At 35.9% G+C, this 7,528-nt stretch overlaps 1 long non-coding RNA gene across 1 annotated transcript; it reads right to left on the bottom strand.

The window, feature by feature from the left end:
* Positions 1–564: 564 nt before the first annotated feature.
* On the bottom strand, positions 565–1,772 carry LOC137235822 (uncharacterized). The gene is made up of 2 exons (XR_010948061.1): positions 1,654–1,772; positions 565–795 (listed from the first exon to the last, which is right to left on the bottom strand). It is a non-coding gene; the product is annotated as an uncharacterized lncRNA (long non-coding RNA).
* Positions 1,773–7,528: the final 5,756 nt, after the last annotated feature.

Genomic DNA, 7,528 nt, shown 5'->3' with positions numbered 1-7,528 from the left:
ACATTGGGATTTTTCTGTTTAACTAAAGTCGACAACCCAGAACGTGAACCTAACATTGCTGGAGCACCATCAGTGCAGAGAGAAACGAGGTGATCCCACATCAGATTATGCTTACCAAAATATTCCGCTATTGAATTCATGACGTCCATACCTTTCGATGTTGCTTCCAGCTCCCGTGAAATCAGTAATTCTTCTTTAATTACGTTTTCATCTAAAAAGTGAACAAATACAAAATAGTTGACAACAATTTGAAATATCGGTCGATTCATCACACTGCAAAGCGAAAAATGGAGATTTTTTGATTTTTGAAACAAGTTGCTCCTCTATATCATTTGACATTAGCTCAATTCGGGCTTTGACGGTGTTATTGGACAGAGGTATATCCTGAATTTTTTTCTTGGCCTCTAATCCCAGTACTTCTTCGACGGCTTTGATCATACTGGGTTTCACAAGCGTTTCCCCGATTGTATGAGGTTTTTTAGATTGTGCTATCAATTTAGAAATCTCAAACGAAGCTACTAATGATTTTTGTGAAGCTGAAAATCTCGTACCACTAGGTCCGAGTTTAATTTTTTTTAGGTTTTCTAATTTTCCTTCAAAGAATTCTACTGGACGGTCAGACAAATTCGGATGTACCGTGTCTAAGTGGCGTTTTAACTTCGCCGGTTTTAAAGCTTCATTTGCGAGGACAGTTGAGCATATAACACACTGTGGTTTTCTTTCTCCTTTATTTTCTATCGAGGTAAATCCAAACTTTATGTAGTTACTGTCGTATTTTCTCTTGGGCGCCATGTCCTTAAAATAAAATTAAAAAAAAATAGAGCTAAATACAAACTAGGAAAAAAACCGTAAGTTCAGACATTATAAAAAATATTTATCATGGTGTTACACTACGATCACACTGCAACCGACTTCTGTCGTCCATCAGCAAACACACATCCGCACACATGTGTTTTAAATGTGCTCGCAAGTTTCATTCGATTTCAGCCGAATGTAAACAAACTTTTGCTCGTCCGTGCAAATAGAACGCGCTCGAATTTGCCGGCCGTGCCGGACTACAAAAATCGGTTGCAGTGTGCGCGTAGCCTAAGCTAGCTTCTCCCGTGACACAACAAATCCAAGTAAGTAGCTCTCTCGTGACAAATGCATAACCAAGTAAGCAGGTGGAAAACTAATCGATACTTACTTGTTTTGGTTTTGTCACGGGAGGTACTTATTTTTTATATAACACAAAAACAAAAAAAAATGTACTACGAACCCACGAATAACAAATCTTTGCACTAGAATTATCAATTCGACTTTTAGAAGTTCATAAACATTTAAAGTCGTGACCTCTAGTTATCTAACCGATAGTGTTCTTACAAGGAACATCAGCTGTTCTTCCTTGCATGGAATAGGTAACCTTGTAATTGAACCATGTTACTTCACATGTGCATATGCATATACCTATACTGATGTTTCATTAAAATTACGATATCATATCAAATCATATACAAATCACAACAGCAATTTGATATGCACTGATTCAACACCATTTACACATAATCGTGAGCTCACTTAAACAGAAATATACGCTTTTAAGATGTACATGGTATTCCAGAAATCGAAGTTTTTTAGACCAACGAAAACAATTTAATTAAAATGTCTACTTACCTGTACCATTAACGGACAAATTCAAAAAATAAAGTTAAGAACAACGATCAGTAATGATCAATTCCCTTCCTCACACAGTAAAGTAATACGAAATGCTATTACAGAAACTGAAATATAACAAATGACTGGGTTAGTTATGAGCGACGCACTGTTTTTTCAGTATCAGTAAAGAGAGTGACTGCTACCTTCAATAGCTGTTACTTTTTATGAAAATCACAATCGCTATTCCGATTTCACTTATGTATTTTTATTTTATGGAGGGGGGTCCTACAGCAGCGAAATTTGGCATAATAACTTTTTTGGTAATACGATTTGGCATTAGGCTCAAATTACAGAAACAAAATACATGGAAAATAAATATTTATATGTGGAGCAACCGTTATTTTGCCATGCCATATGTGGATAGTTTTTGTTTACCAACCGTTAAATTTCAAATCATTCGCGGACCATATTTTGGCTTCCGCGGACCACCGGTGGTCCGCGGACCACCGGTTGGGAACCATTGGTCTAAAGGATAGCTCAATGCTTGGACAACTGGTCATAAACTTATCGTTGCAGTGCTGCTAACCGGCTGAGTTTATAGCGCGATAGTCCCACAAGCCCTTAACCAGGCTTGCTTGCTCATGGTTGTTCATTTGGGATTGCATTTAAAAGTCAATCAAGCTTTAAAGATCTTACAGGAAATTGAGGGAAATATTACAGTGACTTATTATACATGTGTGAATGTATATACTGTAATTAGGGCACGTATATACACATATAGCTCTGAAGCGAAACAGCGAAAAAAGAGCAATGATAATTTGTTCCAGCATTCCTTTTGCGATTAATAAATTCATAATATGTACACACTCCTATTTATGCTGGTTCTACAGTCGTAAGGATGGCCTCGCAAGCGTGTTGTTTCTCCCCAGCTTAGTTCTCGAGAACCAAAAATTTAATTTTCATAAAATTAAAAAAATTATCCCATTCAATTTTCTTCTTCTAGATGTGGGCGGTGCTACGCCCATTTTCCAAAGTTTTGCCAAAATTTCTATTTGGAGTGGCAGATTCGATCAACATATCTAGTTTATAAAACCAAGAATATTTGGAATTTTAATTTGTGGTATGCCTATAGGTTATCCCGAAAGATAGTTAGATATTGCCACTTATTTGCCTAATGACTATTAATCATTAATTACAAGGGCCTTAAAGTGATAGCGAACGCTGAATTTATTTGAGTTATTATGATGGGAAAACGCATTGTTAATGCACACTAAGAAGTGTACAGCTTAAAGCACTGAACAGGCATATCAGTAGAAGTACAAGTTGAACACACATTCTTGAAGTGTTCAACTTACTTCGAGTTTTTACTGCATTACAAAAAAAAAAAAAAAAACAGCTTCAAGTAAATTTAGAATTGCTTCAGAACTTTATACACTACAGCGCTAGTACTTCACTATTCTAGAAATTAATACACATGAAGTCTTCATTACATATGTTTTGAATCGTTTGTCCAAAGAAGTATAATATTTATTATCTATATCTATTTATATCACATATCAGGGAAGATGACAAAAACGAGTTCACATACGAGGGCGACAGATTTTCCAGATTAAAAAGATCAATGCCACGTTTGCTAATGGATTATCTGTGTTTGTCTACAAGTGAGAGTTCTTTAAACTGTGGCAGCTAGTGCGGAACGAGCATCATACTTTAGATTCATAAAGCATCCCAGTAGAGCATTGTAATGATACCAAAGTAACTGTATTAGTTCTAATTATATTCCCCCGCAGAGCTCTGACATTTTTAATATTGTGCTGCCCAACAAAATAGCAGTTGCTCCCCTTTGCTGAAATTTTAAAGGCGTTCTAAATTGGTTCAGTGGCAGATGGTTCTGAAATAGTTGCCGCCCTTGAATGATGTAATTAAAATACGTATTGCTCATTCTTAAACGTCCTGTTCATGAATAATTTTTCTTCTTAGTTCGCACGGCTGGGTACACGGCTACCACAAGGCAGTTCATACGTGAGAACTACTAGTGGTACCTGGGTATCCCAGCCATGAGAACTAGTAATAAAAAACTAATTTTAGTAAAAAAAAGCTAATTTATTAAAAAACCATCTTTATGAAATTATATTTGAAAAAAATTTCTCTCCTTTTTGTAGAAAACTTATTCCCATACGATGCCACAAAATTTTAACTTGTTTCTATTTGTAGATTACATAAAAACCTGAGAGCTACAAGTGGTACCTGGGTATCTCAACCATGAGAACTAGTAATAAAAAACTAATTTATTAAAAAAATCATTTTATGAAATTATATTTGAAAAAATTTTCTCTCCTTTTTGTAAAAAAACTCATTCCCATACGATGCCACAAAATTTTAACTCGTTTTTATTTGTAGATTATTTAAAAATGGCTTTTGAATATGCAAAAGGTACCCGGGTACCCATCTATGCACAGGACGGTTAAGCACTGTTTGTATAAGAATAGCATCCTCGAGGGAAGCAGCATTCGAGGGATAGTGTGTTGCAAAACTTTACCTTTGAGGGACTGTTTTCTGTAGATGCTGCAGTGATATTGTGTGAAAGATTGAAATCAACCGTAAATCGTAAGAATGAACCGGTTAAAAGCGTTGAAAAATTTAGCGTCGATCAGATTTTCACTGGAGTTGCATAGCTATCGAAAGTATAGAGAGTATCTTTTATTTCCTTTAATAAATCGAGCACAATGGATGGCTATTAAAAAATATTGATTGTTTTGTGTTAGATTAGGTTGAACTGGCCGATCTGTGAGGTCCTCGCATATGCTGAATAGTGTTTCCAGAAGTTTGTTTAACGACCAAAATGAAAAAACCTTATCAAAAAATAGGACATATGTCCTAAAATATTTTCGCCCCCTTGGCAAATACTGTAAACTTTCTAAAACATATGTCATTTGATGCTTTTAAGGGTTTCATCTATTAGGGAACTAGCATTAATAACAAAAAACGCCTCAGCTTAGAAATCAAACGGAGAATAACTCTGCCAAAAAGTGCTTCTTTGGGCTGAGTAGGCAATTAATAAGTAATATCCTCCCTCGATGAACAAAAATTATGCTCTACAAGTCGCATCGAAAGAAATTGAGATGGCTCTGGGGTGCTGGAAAGAAAACTTCTCCGGAAGATTTATGGTCTTATCCGTGGCGCCAACGGGGAGTATCGAAGGAGGTATAACGATGAGATGCGTGAGTCTAACGTCGATATGACAATAGCGTAGCGAATAAAACCCCAAAAGCTTCGCTGGCTACGTCATATTATTCGAATGAACGCTGCGGCTAAGAAAGTATTTTAGTCGATAACACGGTTTTGAAGCAGGTGGAAGTAGAGACCTTCTCTGAGTTGGGATAGGCAGGTGTAGGAAGACTTGGCCTCCCTCGGTGCCAACAATTGGCATCAGTTGTCGCGAAACAGAGAAAGCTGGCATAACATTACCAAATGGCCAAAATCGCTTAGGCGGTTAAGCGCCAATTAGTGAATTAGGAAAGTTCTTCTTATTTCATAGAGGTACTTATTGGGCCATCTTTTATCCGCTGTTTCGCTAGAATGAGACAAGGAAAAAAAGGAGCACAGTATTCGAAAATTTTAAGTAAACTAAATTTCTCATTTCAATCCGCTGAAGAAAGATATAGCGAAAACAATAAAACTTAATTGCGATTCAACAGTTGTGAATATTTTAATGTATAGATGTTTGACAAAAATTATTTGCCTTGAAAAAAAAGCGTTGACTTTATGATCATTTCGGAAAAGCAGAATGGTCGTAATATTGTGGCGAATATTGACATCACTAGGCGGTTAGTGAAGAATCACGCAACATAAAAAACATTAAAGCGAGCCACACTGGTGTACATGAACACATAAATCATCATTTATACGCATATAGAATGCGACGAAGAGATATCTCACACGCACACCCATGTAGTCATCAGACGAAGTAGTTACTCACACATAGACACGCATATGACTCCGAAAAACGCATAAACTACAAATATACATATACATATATCGCTGGTAACCAAGCAGGAGATTCTAGAAGGTAAAACGTCTGGATATTTGGAGAAATATGAGACGAGGCAACAGAGAGTATAAAAGCAGCGCAAGCTGAGGAATGACGAATCAGTTTGATTTAAACACGCAATTAGTTGTGAAGTATAAGTGTTATTGTGAAGTGCACTCACAGTAGTCTAATAAAAACCCTTTTCCATTACTGAAAATTGGAGTTATTTGACAATTTAGCGATTCGGACGTTAGCAGAAGGTTTCATATAAGCGGAATTTCCTTAAATTCGTTACAATATCAATATATTCGACATTTTAACCATTCGAAATTTGCCATTGTGCCCATTTCATATTCATTCATTCATTTATGGTCATAACTAATTGATTTTGTGGCCATTTTTAGTGGTAATAAGGTCATTTGAGGTTATGGCCGTTGACTCTATGTCATCCTTCCCACCAAGACTGCATTTTCAGATTTTTTAGTTTTTTTTTTTGGCTTAGTTCATATACCTGGATCGTTTACGTATACTTTCTTCGATACACTCTGAAAGTAACGGCCGGCACTTTTGATACGATTTTTAGCACTTTCATGAAAACGAAATGGTATATTAACTTTGTCGCGAATCTCAGAATTGTAAGTCCTTAAAGGAAAATAGGTAGACCAACCAATAAGAGTACCGAAATGATCAGGATATAGAGCTGAGTTGATTTAGCCATGTCCGTCTCTCTGTTTGTATGCAAACTAGTCCCTCACTTTTTGAGATATCTTGATAAAATTTGGTGAGCGGGTATATCTAAGCGTCCGATTAGACATCTGTCGGAACCGGCCGGGTCGGACCACTAAACCATATATTCCCCATATGAACGATTTTCCAGAAATGAGGATTTTTGGCATATTTTCCTCAATTTATCAGACTGAAGCTTCAAATTTCACCATATGTTTTCGTATATTGAACACATTGTTGTCTGAAAAAATGGATGAGATCGGTTGTATATATATAGCTTTTTGTAATTACTGCCCCATTTTAACAGCTACAGGCTTCAAATTTCATCAAATTCTTACTTCTAGAGAGAGCATTCATTGTTGTTTGAAAATATTGTATAGATCGCTGGTTCGTAATTTCTGCCCCAGCAAGAATCTTCAAATTTCACCATATACTTTGGTATACAGCAGATATTGTTGTCTGAAAAATTCGAAGAGATCGGTCATATATATAGCATAGGTCTTCTTCAACCGATTGTTCAGATGGGACTCTTTTCTTAATTTTTGCCCCAATTTAACAGCTAGAAGCTTCAAGTTTCACCAAACGCCTACGTGTATAGCATATATTGTTGTCTGAAAAAAGCATAGAGATCGGTGGTATATATAGTGTATACCCCATATAAACTGTAATTTCTGCCCCTTTTTTTCGGCTAGAAGTATCAAATTTCATAAAATACTTACGCTTACGTCATATATTGTAGAAATAAGGGATTCGGTCATAGTTTTACATGCAGACCACAAAAAACGTGAAACTGTGCATCCTCACACAAAGTACCTACCTATTTTATATATATCTTAAAAATCGCTTAGGTATGTAGAACTGTTCACTATATATTTTATATTTTATACACCCGATTATTTGGATATTACGAATGAGATAAGATTATTTTTCAGCCCCATTCATGCAAGGTACGAAGTCCCGTCCTTACTTGTTTTTTTTTTAATTTTAATTTAATAAAATTCAACTCGTCAATACATGCGAACTTATCTCCATATGTATGCTCATATTTTGCTATTAAGGTAATCATTTTATTAAAATTTTAAAGTTTTCGTAGAACTGTATAACCAAACTTACTTCCGAGCACATCTTCTTAGCTCT

The sequence above is a fragment of the Eurosta solidaginis genome, unplaced genomic scaffold (assembly GCF_040869045.1).
Source record: "Eurosta solidaginis isolate ZX-2024a unplaced genomic scaffold, ASM4086904v1 ctg00000220.1, whole genome shotgun sequence".
Lineage (NCBI taxonomy): Eukaryota > Metazoa > Arthropoda > Insecta > Diptera > Tephritidae > Eurosta > Eurosta solidaginis.
Note: the sequence above shows the minus strand (reverse complement) of the source record. Positions and strands in the feature narration are given on the sequence as shown.